The sequence below is a fragment of the Heterocephalus glaber genome, unplaced genomic scaffold (assembly GCF_053883595.1).
Source record: "Heterocephalus glaber isolate CG9 unplaced genomic scaffold, H.glaber_assembly_v1.0 deba00001504, whole genome shotgun sequence".
In the NCBI taxonomy this organism is placed as follows: Eukaryota; Metazoa; Chordata; class Mammalia; order Rodentia; family Bathyergidae; genus Heterocephalus; species Heterocephalus glaber.
Genome location: NW_028258324.1, coordinates 2,356,802 through 2,374,318, shown reverse-complemented (window position 1 = coordinate 2,374,318; position 17,517 = coordinate 2,356,802). Strand labels below are relative to the sequence as shown.

The following is a 17,517-nucleotide window of genomic DNA, read 5'->3' as shown; positions in this document are numbered from 1 at the left end:
TAAGTGGATAGAAAGGAGTGGGACCAAAGCAAGACCATAACCTACCAGGGCAAACATTAAATCCTGTAGTTTCATATCCAGCACCTGGGCAAATTGTGGTGAAATGTGAAGGCCAAAGGGCTTGGGTGGCTCTTCTTCTATAACACTGGAGTATAGGTTGTAGCCCTCATGGCTTCTCCCTTGGGGTGGCTTTGCTCACTCCCTGTGGGTTTCTTCACATGTTCCAGGTTCCTGGATTTTCCAACATCCTGGGGTCTGCTGCACTTTTAGCTTCACACTCACAGCTTTGTACACTGCCCTCTCAGGGGCACACTCTCTGGCTTCCCAGACCTTTTATTAAAATCTGAGAGGAACTAATTCCCCAGCTCATCTATTCTGTATGTGCATAAAAGCAGCACCACATGCATGAATCCAAAGTCTACAATAACCTGGAGAAGTAGCCAGACCCTTTTGTATCTTGAGGGTGGTTGCAGAGGCCTCTAAGTGCTTGGATAGCTGAGCACATTAAACTGAATCCTGGGGAATCAATTCCCTAGGGCCTTTCTTCAGCACTGTGCCCCAAAGCTCTCTTCTCAAAGCTAAGTCTTTCATCTTTACAATTTTCAATCTACCAAGGGTGGGGCCTTGCTGGTTTCTCACATTCCCTCAAAGCATTTTTCCTATTGTCCCATCCTGTTCCAAAGTACTTGGTTTATTTTTAATGCTAATCTTTTCAGCCACCAAGCTCTCCTTTCCTCCATCTCTGCATGCCCCAACTTTACTGGAGCTTTTTTTCCGGCCAACTCAAAACTTTTTTTAAAAGTAGATTGTGAAAACCAGAATCTGGGCATTTCTTTTATTTATTTATTTCTTGGTACCAGGAATCAAACTCAGGACCTTGCGCTTGCAAGGCAAGCAGCAGAACCACTGAGCTAAATCTCCAGCCCCAGGCCAACACAAAACTTTAAAAATCATTCTGCTGGGCTGTTTCTTCTTGATTCTAAATGTACAGCTGGCTATAAGTCCCCAGTAGTACCCAAGCCACATCCTTACTATTTGGTTGCCTTGAAATTTCCTCTGCCAGATCAATTAGTAAATTGTCCTTAATCTTAATCTCCTGGAAAGTCTCAGGATATAAAAAAAATGTAGATAAACTGTCCAACAAAGCGTAACACACATGGCCTGAATGCAACTGGTAATGCAGTCCTTACTCCAAACTGAAATCTCTTGGGCCTGGTCTTTATTGGGTGTGTTTCTATCAGCATTCTGGTCTTCTGAGTTCTGATCAGAATCTCCCATCAAGCTCAGCTTACAGTATTCTAGAGCTGCTTCTCCAGCTGGCATCTCAAAACCTTTCCAAACTCTCTCTGCAAGCCCGTTCCAAAGACTACTGAGCCACATGGTCAGGTAACTTCATAGCAACAACCCCACTCCTATTTTATAGGTGGTCTCCACTGATTATTTCCTTTGCTGTACAGAAGTTTTAAAATTTCATATAATTTTATTTGTTGATTTTTTTTTTGGGTTTTGAGACAGGATCTTGTTATATTCTTCAGGCTGACCTTGAGTTCACTGTGTAGCCTATGCTGGCCTCAAACTTATGGCAATCCTCCTGTTTCAGCCTCCCAAGTACTGGGATTACAGGCTTGTGCCACCATGCCTTGGCACCATTGGTTGGTTGCTGTTCTTATTTTTTTGTGCAAATGGAGTTCTGTTCAGAAAGCCCTTGCCTACACCTATGATGTCAAGGTGTAGGTGCCTATATAGGCACCTACACCTATTTTATCTTACAGTGGGTTGTTTTTATGTTTTAGTATTTAGATATTTGAACCAGTTTGCATAGTACATGGTGAGAGATATGGGTCCAGCTTCAATCTTCTGCATATGGACAGCTGGTGTTCCCAGCACCATTTGCTAAACAGGTTATCTTTCCTCCAGCATATATATATATATGCCCCCTTGTCAAAGATCACATAACTGAATGTGTCTGGGGTTGTTTTTGTATCCTCTAATCCATTCTGTTGATCTACATGTCTGTTTTTGTACCAATACCATATTGCTTTTATCATTGTAGCTTTATAGTATAACTTGAAGTCAGGTATTGTGATACCTCCTGTTTTGCTCTTATTTCTCAGGACTACTTTTGCTATTCTGAATCTCTTCTGGGTTTAATGAATTTTAGGATTTTTTTCTTTAGTTTTGTGAGTAATGCTGTTGGTATTTTGATTTTTTTTTTGAGACAAGGTCTCACTATGCAGTTCAGGCTGGCCTTGAACTCACTATGTAGCCCAGACTGGCCTCAAACTCACTGCAATCCTCCTGCCTCAGCTTCTTAAATGCTGGAATTACATACATGTGCCACCACCGGACCTAGTATTTTGATTCAGATTGCATTAAATCTCTACATCAATTTTGAAAGTATGGTCATGTTGGCAATATTGGTTCTGCTTATCCAGGAAGAGGGGACATCTGGGGAAAAGTGAAGGGATACAGCCTGCACTAATAGAGAACATTTCACCTTTAACACCCCCCAGACTACTATAAGTGCTGAGGACTCAGAAAGCTTAGAAAAGAACCAAGAGCTTTAGCCAGGGCAAGAGAAGGACAGAGGAAAGAAGTCTGAGAGTTTCTGGCATGCAGAGAGCCCCAGGCTGAAATTCACTGAGGTGAGCAGAGTTAAAAATGCCCTTTCAAAGATGCTGAGAGAAATACTGGGCTTAGAACATTAAGGGCTAAAAATAGTGTATCCGGAACAGGATGGACCATTGGCTCTCTCAGAAAAATTGCAATTACACCCAGAGTATGAATGTGTGGCTTGAGTATGCAATTGTGTAAATGGATGGATTAATGTTTTAATTTCTACATTTGTTTCTTCAGGAGGAGATACATGATTGATTGGGTCTAGCACCCATAAATCATCTCAAGATTTCCACTTATATTTCCTTCACATTGACTTCTTTTGGGGCATATTTTTAGTTTTTTCCTACCTGCCTCTCACACTTCTTCTTAAACATCCTCTGGCTCCCCTCCTGGCAAAACTAAGATGATCAAAATCTAGTTTCTCATTTTTCCTCCTCTTTTGCATTTTTATTTTATATTGCAGCACTGCATTTTATTCTACTTTCCTCATGTTTTCCTTTTGCCTTCCCTAGCTCTCAGTTTGTTCTCCATTACTACTACTCTATTAACTTCCTGGTTGTAGAAAGATTTGTAAACTTTGTAACAAGCCTTAAGTGAAGTACAAACAAAGGATTGCTTCTTTGAATGTTATTACTGATAATTGTTCTGTTCTCCCAAGGCAGTGACAGAAATGGAACATGGTTCCTGAACTGCTGGCATAGGTGACTACGTGGTGACTCAGCCAAACCAAAGACCCATTACAGGCAGACATTCACATAATAAACAGATCCCTACTGTAGGTTCAAGGCTTTGTATCACAACTAATCTACAGCATTCAACACAAAACCACAAGAACCACGATGAAACAAGGCAGCAGGATGCCTCAAAAAGCTCACAATTACTCAAAAGACTGTCCCCATAAGTGACACTCAAAGACAATAAAATAGAGGAATTTCCAGAAAAAGATCGCAAAAAACATAATTGAAGATATTAAAGTTTGAGGCCAAAAAACAGGTTCAGTAATTAATTAGTAAGATGACCACCAAGGTGAAGAAGATATAAATAGATAAATGATTCAATTAATAACAATTATTATCATAAAGAAGATCTAAATAAGCAGGTAAGGATTTAAGAAACACAAAGGAGGATATAAATGATCAATTTAGTAAAGAATGAGAAATTATGTAAAGAAATCAAGCAACTGTTCTGTATATGAAAAAGTGAGTTGAAAGTTTAAAGCAATAGACATGATCTATTGGAGAGAAACAATCAGGAACAGAAGATAAGGTCAACGTAGAACATTATCTATCAGTGACACTCTAAAAACAACAAAAGACCATGAAATCTGGGTCCAAGAGCTGCTCCATGACTCTAAAAATAAACTTAAGCATTACATGAGTTGAGAAATGGTCAGAAGATGACACTAAATATATTATTAATTCATTAACTGATACCATAGCAGAAAAATTTCCAAATATAGGGAATAAAATGGATATCAAGGTAAATGAGGCATTTATCATCCCAAATAGACTCAGCTAGAAAAGAACCTCCTCATAACACATCAAAGTCAAAATATCAGAAATTCAGCAGAAAGAAACAAAAAGCTCTAAGAGAAAAACATTAAATGTAAAGCAGTGTGTAAGGCAAGCCTATCAGAATAACAGCAGATTTCTCAACATAAACATTAAAGGCCAAGAGAATTTGGAGCAAAGTTTTACAAATCTTGAAATAAAACAATTGCCAATCCACATTACTGTATCCTTCAAAATTACCTTTAAAATTTATGGAGAAGTATGGACTTTCCATGACAAAGAGAATATAGACACTCCCCATGTAATGATTTATCTGTTTAATGACAGCTTGGACTTACAACTGAGGCACACTGTTCAGATTTATGATCTGCCTTTTGGTTTTATGACCCACATTTGGACTTAATGACACAGGAATGTGAGTGACAGTGTGGCCTTATGGTAGCTTCTTCTACAGTACAGTACTATAATTTTTGCTGACTGTACAGTATAGTATTGTAGTTTTATGTTCTGTTATCCATCATAATACTGCATGTAAGAGTTATACAAATAAAAGCAAAGTCATCAAGTTGGAATTTCCTTTGACCATTTCTTTGTTCTGAATGTTATAATGTACATACTATATATAGTTCCTAATTAAGCAATTGATTCATTTAACTTTCTAGTTACAGGAACAAAACTCAGTCCTTAAATGAGGAATGTCTGTGTAATGAAATCCAAAACCCCTACATCAGTATTACAAAAAATAGTCAAAAGAATCCTAGAGAGAAACAGTGAGGCCAACATCACCAAACAGTCAAAACAAAACAAAGAACCCCAAACCAACTAACAAACAACAACAACAACAACAAAAACAAGGAACAGACCTAACAGAGAGTAGTAAACTTGAGGAAAAAAGATGAAGAAATCAGCACTGGAAAATTATAAGATTCAGTAAATAATCTTCAAAATAACCCTCAATATAAATGATCTTGACTCCCCAACCAAGACACACATATTGGCAGATTGCAACAAAAAACCTAAACCCTACCACTATTTGCTGTCTGCAAGAGACTTGGCTTAATCACAAAGAAACACATGAATTGAAAATGATGCTCCATGCAGCCAGAGAGAAAAAGGAAACAGGAGTAGCTATTCTAATTTCTGACAAACTGAACTTCAAACCATAACTTGACAGAAGAGAAGATGAAGGACAGTATATACTGGTAAATAAAACAATTCACCAGGATATGTGAGTGCATTCAGTAAAATAAAACTAAATCTAATAGACTTAACAAGGGCAGATAGACACCAGTACAATTATTATGGGGAACTCACACAAATAGGTAAACTACAACAAAAAGTCAAAAAAGAAATAACAAAGTTGGAACACAACATTGAACACAAATTTAATAAATATCTACAGTGTTTCATCCAATAACAGAGAACACATTCTCAGCTGCCTATGGAATTTCTTCTAGAAAAGATCACATTTTAGGCTGTAAAGCAAATATAATAAATAAAAATGGAGACTTCTGGGAGATGGTAGAGTGGTGAGCAGCAGAGAAAGAGCCTTTCTGACATTTGGTGTCTTGACACTGGAATATAGCAGTGCATGGAGGAGAAGAAAGAGGGAACTGGTGATTTACCTGAGTTCAGACCTCACCCAGGAGAAGGCAATTGGCCAGTAGCCATCTGGGAGAGGGGCCAACTGAACTTGGAACTCAGAACAGCTGCAGGTTGACCCCATCTAGTGGCTCCAGGTGCCTCAGTGTGGTTGCTGAGTTCAAGTCAGTGGGAGGCCAGGAAACAGAGTTCAAGGTGGCAGGAGACATGTAGACTGTTGTAGGCTCAAGGAATCTGGTTCCAGCCTCACAGTCAGAAACCAGCCTGAACTTCACAGGAACTAAAGGGGAAGGGTGGCTGGGATTACCCACTACACCACTGTGAAGCTGTGGCTGATTTGCTGGGATTAATAAATTCAGCTCTGCACTCTGATTGCCTGTGCTGCCTACCAGTGACAGCAGAGACACATCTAGAATTGGATGTTGTTTTTCTTTGTCTTTTTTCTTTTCTTTTTTTCTCTCCTTTCTAGTTCTTGTTTTTTTTCTTGTTTGAACATGATTTCTAGTTTTTTTGTTGTTCTGTTCTTGTTTTTATTTTTTCCTTTTCTCTTTCTCACCTGTCTTCTGCACCAGTTCCCTAAATTTTGTCCTCTAGCTTTGCTACTAATCTCTTTCTCTTCTTCTATTTCTGTTTTTTACCCCCTAACCCTTTTAAAATCTTCTCCCTTATGGGTAAAATTGCCAATATCAAGGGCATATTTATTGCATACAATTTTCAGATTTGTTCTAGTTTTTGTTATATAACCACAAATCTAGTTCATATGGTTAAAGGTAGCAAATTAATAGTTACCACAGTTTATCATTATCTAGGCTGTACTCAATGCTATTGTTATTGTTGTTTGTACTACTTTAGCCAAGGTGATATAATTGTGCTAATCAGTTGTTCCTCTTGGTATGCCAAGGTTGAGATTGCCTAAGGGTCCTAAAAAAACCCCACCTATATGCCAGTGCCAAAGAACTGGTGGTTGAGCCAAGTAGGCAGAAACTTTTCATTCCCAATAAAAAGAAGAAGTAGGGTCTTGCAACAGACTCAAAATCCAAAAGCCAGCTACACCTGGAAGACACTTATGAGAAATAGTCCTTTCCTAAGGGTTCTGAATACTGGTAATAAAGCTACTCACCATAAGCAATTTACAAGCATCAATCCCAGAATTAAACTAAAAAAAAAAGAAAATGAGAAGGCCCTTAAACAAGATGCACCCCCCCACCCCAGACTTTCAGCTCACCAAAGGCAAACCCCAGGAGCAATGTGGTAGAACAATCTGAAAGCCACCCACCTAGACTCTCTGAAGTGGTAACAGCAGAAGTAACAAGGCATATGAATGAGGCTCTAGAAAAAAATCAAAGCAGAAATAATTTCCCAGGTAACTACAGAGATGGTTACCAGAATGAAAGATATGCTTAATGACTCTAGAGCACATACAGATAAAAAAAATAAAGGAGCCCAGGAACATGATGGAAACCATGAACATCCAGCATAGGAAAGAAATGGAATCCATGAAACAGATTCAAACAGATATTCAGGAGATTAAAAGCTCCATTGAAGGCCAGGGATTTAACTCAGTGGTTCTGGTGCCAGCCTCATAAGTGCAAGGTCCCAAGTTCAATCCCCAGTACCAAAAAACAAAAACAAAACCAAACTCCATTGAAAATACATGCAGCAGAATGAGCGAATGTGAGGACAAAATATCAGGTATAGGAGATAGGATTGCAGTTAGTGAGCATGAAAAGAGAGATTTCTTAAAAATAGGAAGGGACCACAAAAATCAATCCAGCAGCTACTAGATGATTCAAAGAAGAATAACATGGGATTGATAGAAGTCAATGAAAAAGCAGGAGATAGCGCAAATGACATAAAAAACCTATTCTAAGAAGTAATGGCAGAAAACTTCTCAAACAGGGAAAAAGAACTTGACATACAGATAAGTGAGGCATATAGAACTCTAATTAGCCATGATTAAAAAATATCTACCCCAAGGCATATAATAGTCATAAATTCAACATAAGTACAGAAATTAAAAGCTGTTAGAGAAAAGAAACAAATCGCCTATAAAAGAAAGTCTATCAGAATCACAGCAGACTTTTTTTTTTTTTTTAAAACAAGTTTTCACTATGTAGTTCAGGCTGGCCTTGAACTCACTACGTAGCCCAGGCTGGTGTCAAACTCATGGCGATCCTCCTACCTCAGCCTCCCAAGTGCTGGGATTACAGGTGTGTGTCACCACACCTGATACCAGCAGACTTCTTAACACAAACTCTCAAGTCAAGGAGAGCTTGGAGTTAACTATTTCAAGCCTTAAAAGAAAACATCCAACAACCCAGATTGATGTACCCTGCAAAACTATCTTTCAAAATTGATGGAGAAATAAGATACTTCCATGACAAAGAACACCCGAAGAAATTCATGACCCCCAAACCAGGACTACAAAGTGTTCTGAAGGATATTCTAGAAAGAGACAACAAGGATTACAACTCCATTAACCCCACCAGGCAAGGCAAGTAATTAAATAGAAAAAGAAAGAGGGAAGCCAACAACAGGAAAATAACATGAAAGAGATAAGGCAATACATATCAGTTATAACCATCAATGTTAATGATTTCAATTCACCAATCAAAAGAAACAGACTGGCAGAATGGATCAAGAAGCAAGATTCAACAATATGCTGCATACAAGAAACACATTTAATTAAAAAAGAGATTTATAGACTGAATGTCAAAGGATGGAAAACAATACTCCATGCAAGAGGAGTCAGGAAAAAAGCAGGAGTAGCTATTCTATTTGCAGACAAAGAGGACTGATCTCAAGTCAAGACTGATTAAGAGAGACAAAGAAGGTCACTACATCCTTGTAAAGGGAACAATCCAAGAGGAAGAGATAACAGTCATAAATATATATGCACCAAATACCAGTGTACCCAAATATATAAAACAAATATTAACAGACATGAAAAATCAAATAAGCACTAATATAGTCATAACGGGAGACCTCAATTTGTGACCAGACTATCACAAATAGATCAACTGGACAAAAAAATCAGAATATTAGAACTGAACCAAACTTTTGATCAAATGGACCTAGTAAATGTCTACAGAGTGTTCCACTCAACAACATCAGAATACACATTCTTTTCAGCTGCACACAAGATGTTCCCCAAAATAGATCACATACTAACTCATAGAAGATGCTTAAGTAAATGCAAAGGAATTGAAAATATCCCATGCATACTATGAGACCATGATGGGATTAAAATTTGAAATCAGTGGCAAAAGAAACCACAAGAATTTCATAAACACATGGAAATTAACACCCTCCCAAACAACCAATGGGTCACAGATGAAATTAAAGAAGAAATCAGACAATGTCTACTGTTAAATGATAATGCCAATATAACATATCAGAACTTATGGGACACAATGAAAGCTGTCCTATGAGGGAAATTTATAGTGGTGAATACCCATATCAGAAAAACAGAGTGAGCTCAAATAAACAACATAATGTTGAACCTCAAGCTTCTAGAAAAAGAAGAGTAAGTCAAACCCAAAGCTCATACAAGGGAGAAAATTATACAGAAATTAATGCAATAGAGACTAAAAAACAAGGCAAAGAATCAATGAATTGAAGAGTTGGTTCTTTGAAAGTTTAAATAATATTGATAAACCCTTAGCTAACCTTATAAAAAAAGAAAAGACTCAAATCCATGCAGCTAGGAAGAAAAGGGTAAATCACAACAGACCCTGCAGAAATCCAGAAGATCTACTTTGAGAATCTGTGTTCTAATAAGATGGAAAATACAGAATAAATGGACAGATACCTAGATACATATGAATTACCAAAATTGAATCAAGAAGATATAGAAATTCTAAATAAACTAATATCAGCCAATAAAATTGAATATGTAACTAAAAACTTACCAACAGAGAAAATCCCTGGCCCTGATGGATTCATTGCTGGATTCTACAAGAAACTTAGAGAAAACCTAATGCTGCTACTTATCAAACTCTTTAATGAAATTGAAAGGGAAGTAATACTCCCAAATTCATTCCTGGCAGTAAGCAACACTCTGATTCCAAAACCAGAGAAGGATCCAAAAAAAAGGAGAATTAGAGGCCAATCTCCCTAAGGAACATAGATGCAAAAATCCTCAGTAAGATACTGGCAAACAGAATGCAGAAAATCATCAAGAAGGTTATACACCATGACCAAGTTAGATTCATCCTAGGGATGCAGGGATGGTTCAACAGACACAAGTCAATAAAGGTAATACACTATATTAACAGAGCCAAGGACAAAAAGTATGTGATCCTCTCAAGAGATGCACAAAGAGCATTTGACACAGTCTAACACCCATTCATGATAAAAACCCTACAGAAAATTGGTATAGATGGTCTTTATCTCAATCTGATAAAAGCCATCTATGACAAACCAACAGCCAACATTATACTAAATGAACAAAAATGAAAGCTTTCACTCTAAAATCAAGAACAAACTGGATAAAGAAGATGTGTTTTTTTATAAAATGGAGTACTACTCAGCCATAAAGAATGAGAAACTAGAGTCATTTATAGATAAATGGATGCATATTGAGACCATACTCTTAAGTGAAATAAATAGGACACACGTGTAAATATCAAATAGTTTCTCTAGTGTGAGAAACTGAGAGTGTAAATAAGGATTAAAAGGATTAATAACTAACAGTTGATACTTTGAAATAGGAAAAGGTCCAAAGGGGTGGGGGAGGTGGTGGGAGGAGATGGGGAAAGGGAAGAATGGAAAGGAAAAATTACGAGAAAAGAAAAACAATGGAAATGAAGTATGTAAATAGGGAAGGGTGGAGGGGTGAAGGGTGCACAGGTAATGGAGAAAAAATAAGAACACAGATACATCATGTACAGGTACAAGCACCCAATAATAAATGTGAACATATTGTATACCTAACATGTACCAATAAAAGAATTTAAGCAAAAAAAAAATAAAATCAAGAACAAGACAAGGATGTCCATTGTCACCACTCTTGTTTAATATAATTCTGGTCACATTAGCCAGAGCAATTAGACAAGAGAAAAGAATAAAAGGAATAAGGATAGGAAAGGAAGAAGTTAAATTATCATTATTTGTGGAAGACATGATACACTACATAAAAGACCCCAAATACTCCATCAAAAGACTTCTAGATTTGATAACCAAATTCAATGATGTAGCTAGATACAGTCAATGCTCAAATTCATTAGCCTCCCTATACAAGAATACTAACTCATGGAGAGAGAAATTAGATAAACAATCTCTTTCACAATAGCATCCAAAAAAATGAAATACCTAGGAATTAATCTAATGAAGGAAGAAAAAGACTTCTACCTTGAAAACTATAGTACTCTGAAAAAGATGATTGAAGAGAATATCAGAAAAGGGAAAGTTATCCCTTGTTCTTGGATAGCAAGAACCAATATAGTGAAAATGGTCATACTTTCAAATTTGTCATACAGATTTAATCATTCTCAATCAAAATTCCAACAGCATATTTCACAGAATTAGAAAAAAACAATCCTAAAATTCATTTGGAACCAGAAGAGACCTAGAATAGGAAAGACAGCTCTGGGCAACAAAGGCAAGGCAGAAGTATCCCAATACCTGACCTGAAATAATACTACAAAGGTACTGTGATAAAAACAGCATGGTACTGGCAAAAGAACAGACCTGAGGATTCATGGAACAGACTAGAAGTTGCAGAAACAGCCCCAGACATACACAGCCACCTAATCTTTGGCAAAGGAGTCAAACACCTTCACTGGAAGAAAGATAGCCTTTTTAATAAATGTTGCTGGAAAAACTGGCTTTCCACATGCCAAAGATTGAAACTAGACTTATTTTTCACCACACACTAAGCTCAAAGCAAAATGTATCAAATACCTAAATACTAAAACGGAAACACTAAATCTTCTGGAATAGAAAATAGGTAGAACTTTTGAGGACGTAGGAGTAGGCAAAGACTTCATGAACAAAACCCAGACCTCATGAAAAATACTACAAAGAATGAACAACTGGGACCCCATCTTTTAAAAAGCTTTTGCACAGCAAGAGAAACCACTAACAGAGTGAAGAGACAACCCACACACAGCATGCAAAAAAATTTTACCAGGTATTCATTGGCTAAAGGACTATTATCCAGAATATATAAAGAACTCAAATAAAAATCAGACCACCCAAATTTAAAGACCCAATGCAAAAATGGGCATCTGAAATGAAAAGACACTTACCAGATAAAGAATTAGAAATGGCAAGTAAATATATAAAAAAATGTTTATCACCACTGGTCATTCATGAAATGCAAATGAAAACAACACTGAGATTCCATCTCACTCCAGAAAGAATGGCTGCTATTAAGAAATCAACCAATAACAAATGCTGGAGGGGCTGTGAGGAAAAAGGAACCCCTTACCACTCTTGGTGGAAGTGTAGACTGGTGCAACCACTGTGGAAATCAGTGTGGAGATTCCTCAAAATCTAAAACTAGAGGTTCTATTTGACTCGGGTATTCCCATTCTTAGTATCTTTCTGAAAGAATTAAAAGCATCATACCACAGCAATATATGCACATCCATGTTTATTGCAGCACAGTTTGTAATGGCTAAATCATGGAAACAGCCCAAATGCCTGTCAATTGATGAGTGGATAAAGATGTGGGTTTTTTATATGATGGAGTACTACTTTGCCATAAAGAAGGATGAGCTTCAGACATTTATTGCTAAATGGATGGATCTTGAGACCATACTCTTGAGTGAAATAAATCAGACACACATGTTCAAATACTGCATTATTTCTCTGGTTTGAGAAACCGAAAGTGGAAATAAGGACTAAAATGTAGAATAGATATTGGGAAATGGGAAGTGAAAAGAAAATGTTCAAATGGGAAGGGGAACATGGGAGGACGGAGGGAGACAGGAAGGAAGGGAAAAGAAAAATAGTGAAAATAGAAGGAAAAAAATCAAAACATAGCTTTTGTACATAGGGAGGGGAGGGGGCTTGGGGGGGCAATGGGATAAACACAATTTATTTTAAAAAAGTAAAGCCAACAGCAAATCTTAAAAGAAATAAATTGAAGGGACATGAAGATATCCAAGGAAGGCAATATGAAAGCTGGAGCTATTAGCATTATGATTTTGATATTTATGATGATGACCCTGAAATCATAACATAGAAAAGAAGAGAATTTGATGCTGCTATTAATTGTGGAGAACTGTGGCTTATGAACTTTTACTCCTCAGCATGTTTACAGTGCCATGATATAGCCCCCCGCTCTTGGAGAGAATTTGCTAAAGAAGAGACAGAGTACTTTGAATTGGAGCTGTAAGCTGTGCTGATGATAGAATGCTTTGGCACATGAAAGGAGTCAACAGTTATCCAAGCCTCTTCATTTTTAGGTCTGGAATGGCTACAGCCTAATAACATGGAGATAGTTCAAAAGAAAGTTTAGGGACTTTTCAGGCAGGATGTTAGAAGCTCTGTGACAGAACTGTCAACAGGGAATTTTGTTAATCCCATACAAAATGTTTTTGCTGCTGGTATTGGTTGGCTGATAATTTTTTGTTCCAAAGGAGGTAATTGTAGGACTTCATAGACACTGCTCGCGCTTAGTGGCATGTTGGATGTTCTTGTTACTGTAGGATGGATGGACTGTACCACACAGCACAATCTTTGTAAAAGTTTGGATATCACAAGTCCTAATGCTTATCTTTCTCCTGGATTCATTTTAAATAACAAAGAAGAAAATCCCCAGAATTTTGTTTCTTAATTCATTGAATGCTAAAGAAATATATTTAGAAATAATACATAGACTTCCAGATTTTGAGCTACTTTCAGCAAAAACATCAGAGGATTATTTGGTGCATTGTTGTGGCTCATATTTTTTCATTTTGAACAAAATGAAAATTAAAACAATCCTGAGTTGAAAAAAACTGAAAACTCTACTTAAAAATGATTATATTTGGAGCCGGGGATTAGGTTTGTGATGCCACTGCCTGCCTCGCAAGCGCAAGGTCCTTAGTTCAATCCCTGGTACCAAAACAAAAAAACAAAAAACCCAAAAAACAAAAACCAAAAAACCAAAAAGACCATATTCAAGTTGAAAGATTTGACTGCTCCTCCATGTCAGGTGTCTGTAGCGATCTCTATTTTTCCCAGCCTTATCTAACAATGTTTAAAGGGCAAGGAAAATCATCATAGAAGGATTTTTATATGATATTTTTGCCTTTGCCAAAGAAAAAAAATTTTTTTTTGGTACCGGGGATTGAACTTGGGTCCTTGTGTTTGCGAGGCAGGCGGTGGCACCACTGAGCTAAATCCCCAGCCCTGCCAAAGAAAATGTTAATTCTCATGTTACTACTCCTGAGCCTCAAAATTTTCTATCCAGTGATAAAGAACCATGGCTTTTTGATTTTTTTTGCTCCTTGGTGTCCACCAAGTTGTGCTTTGCTGCTAGAGTCACGAAAAATTTCATTGCTCTTTCACCGTCAGCTGAAATTTGGTACACTACTTTGTATGGTTCATGAAAGACTGTAACATATTTAATATTCAGGTTTATTCAACAACGTGATATTCAATCAGTCCAATGTTCATGACTATGAAAGACATCATTCTGTGGTACAGATCCTGGAATTCATAGAAAATCTTAGCAACCCTTCAGTGGTTTCTTACACCCACCACCCACCACTTTCAAAAAACTAGTTAAACTAAGAAAGCAGGACAAAGTCTGGATGGTTGATTCCTATTTTCCATGATGTCATTTGTTTCATGTCTTAATGACAGAATGGAAAAGAATGGCCCAGACATTAACTAGCCTGATAAAATTGGACAGTGTAGACTTCCAACAGTATCATTCTTTGTGTGCCCAAGAAAATGTTGAATAAATAGGTCAAATGATGTTAAAGTACTGTGCTATTTTTAGTACATGAAAATAATAAGTATTTTGCCATCCTTTACCAAATGGCTCTAATTTTTAACATTAAAGAAAAAATTTATATATATAACCTAATATATATTAGTTATATATATTATATATCAGGTAGTCTTACAGGATCTGAGAGTCAGAGACAAAAGAGTCCTCAATGGCCATCTGCATGCTGGAGAAGCCAGAGGATCCAGCACCTGCTCAGTCTAAGAAGATGGAAGCTGTACAACAAGAGGGATCAAGGAAGCAACACTAGTTCAAGATTCAAAGCCTGGAAGCACCCTGAAGAGCTGCTGGTATGAGTCTGCTCTGGGAAGCTGAAGAAACTGGAGCTTCTAAACACTATACCAGACCACCTCTTTCTTCCTCTTTTATTCTACCTGGGCCACAAGCCCATTGGATGGTGCCAATTGCAATCAGGATGGGTCATCTCTGTCCAGTTTGTTGAACCACATACCAGTCACACCTGAAAACACCCCATGGGCATATACAGAATTGGGCTTTACTAATCTGCTAGATATTTCTTGAGTCAAGGGGGTATATCATTATTAACAGTCACCATCCATTCTTTCTCAGTTTCACAACTAGACATCACCTTAAATCATACTTAACCACAAATAAAGATAAGAGGAAGTTCATTATTCCACCTAATATAATACAGTAGCCTGCATAAAACCGGAAACACACTAATTTTCCTCCAGAATACATGCTTTCACTTCTTGTAACATTGCTTAAATTAAAATGTAGATTTAATGATATTTAAATGCTGATATTAAGCTAATCAATGTTATGTTACAAAGTGTAGTCATACAAAAGGAAAAAAAGTGAAGTTACATATATATATGTATATATACACATATATATACGTGTATATATACATATATATACACACATATATATATACATATATATACATATATATATGTGTGTGTATATATATATACATATATATATATACATATATATTGAGCTAGCATGCCACCAGGTTCTACTGGAAAGATAACCCAGGATAACTCATAACTTCATTTCTGATAGTTCTCATCCTGTCTGGGCTCGGTTTATCAATGACCTTGATAACATGCAATGGTAAAACTAGGAGATGCCCTAAGGTATCTTCTGCAATCCGAATATACTCCTCCTGACCTCCATTGTGGAGTATATTCATTTGCATAAGCACCATAACTCCCTGTCTAGCCTATTGACTCATATGCATGCAGAGCCTGAAATGACCAGGAGGCAGTCTCAGATTCCAGATCATTAGAATCAGTGTTTTCTTCCTCCCTTTTTGTAACTAACTTCTAGGTAAGCAGAGGATAAGAAACAGAAAGCAAAAGTTTTGCTAGTGGAACCCTAAGAGTAATGGTGAATGTACCCTTTTCATTTTCAAGCACTGATTTCTGGACCCATGTATCCTAGCTAGGAGAAAATAGTAGCTCATATATGAAATGCTGATATACACAACCTTCTGTGAAACTTTGCCCCAGCCCTGCAAGGTATTGCCATCTAGTGGCACTGTAATTGTATATTCAGAAGGCCATTTTACCATTTTATCAATTTGGATGGTGGGGAAGATGTTAAGACCAGTGGATTCCATGAGCATGAGCCCATTGCCATACTTCTTTGGACCTGAAGTTCATATCTTGATCAGAAGCTGTGCTATGTGGTATACTATGATGGTTATTGTGGCATTCTGTTAGTTCATGGATATTAGTTTAAGCAGAAACATTACATGCAGGAAAGGGAAGTCCATACCCGATTAAAGTGTCTATTCCGGTAAGGGAGAAGTGCTGCCTCTTCTATGGTGAAAGTAATCAAATATAGTCAACCTGCCACAGGGTGCAAGGTGATCACTGGGGGGAATGATGCCATAGCAGTGTTTGTCTTTGCTGCTGATAGGCACTCATCATGCACCATAGCCAGGTCAGCCTTCTTGAGTGGAAGTCAGTGTTGCCTAGCCCTTTCATAACCTCCATGTCTGTCACCATGACCATATTGTTGTGAGCCCATTGGTCAATGATAGGGTTGGCTGAGGAAAGAAGCTCACTGCTATCTACAGAATGAGTGTTCCTATGCACTTGATTATTAAAGTCCTCTTTTTCTGAGCTTACTTTCTAATGGGCATTTATATGGAATACAAATATCTTAACATCATTCACCCATAGGAAGAGGTCTATCCTCATAATTTTTCTTCAAACATCTTTGTCACCAATTTTCCAGTCATGTTTCTTCCAAGTAAGTGCCTGACCATCTAGCTGGATCATTGGATCACATGAATTGCTATACGGTCACACATCTATAAAGTGAAACACCTGGGCTTTTCTCTTCCAAGCAAGGTGTATGACCTGATACACTTCCCAGTGTTCTGCCCACTGTGAAGATTCCCTTCCCCTCTGTTCTTCAGTGATGTCCTGAAAGAGGCAGTATTGCTGTGGATGACTACTTTCAAATGAGGCCAGCATAATGTGTAGAACCGTGTGTAAATATTGTCCTAGTCTTCTCTCCTTCTGTCAACTGATAATAGGGTATACATTATGAGGCTATAGGTGCACATGGGGGAGAGGGAACAGAAGACAGTATAACATGACTAAGAACCATGACATTTTGGTCACTTCTCATGTATATACCACTTCTATTTAATGATGGGCTGTTGTTATGCACTTCTGACTTTAGGACTTATGCGTCAGGTAACAGCCAGTTTATGATAGGCAGCTTAGTTCACATAAGAATGTGGAGTTCCATGGTCAAGTGTCAATTTCCAGTAAGATCAAGTAGGAGGCAAGGAGCTGTTTCTCAAAAAAGAGTAGTTGTCTTCAGATGAAGTCAGAGACTTGCTCCAAAATCCCA

The 17,517-nt window shown here is 37.5% G+C and overlaps 1 pseudogene; it reads left to right on the top strand.

Annotated features, from left to right (window-relative positions):
* The window catches only part of LOC101704719 (endoplasmic reticulum disulfide reductase DNAJC10-like), a 42,182-nt pseudogene extending 27,550 nt beyond the window's left edge, over positions 1-14,632 (top strand).
* Positions 14,633-17,517: the final 2,885 nt, after the last annotated feature.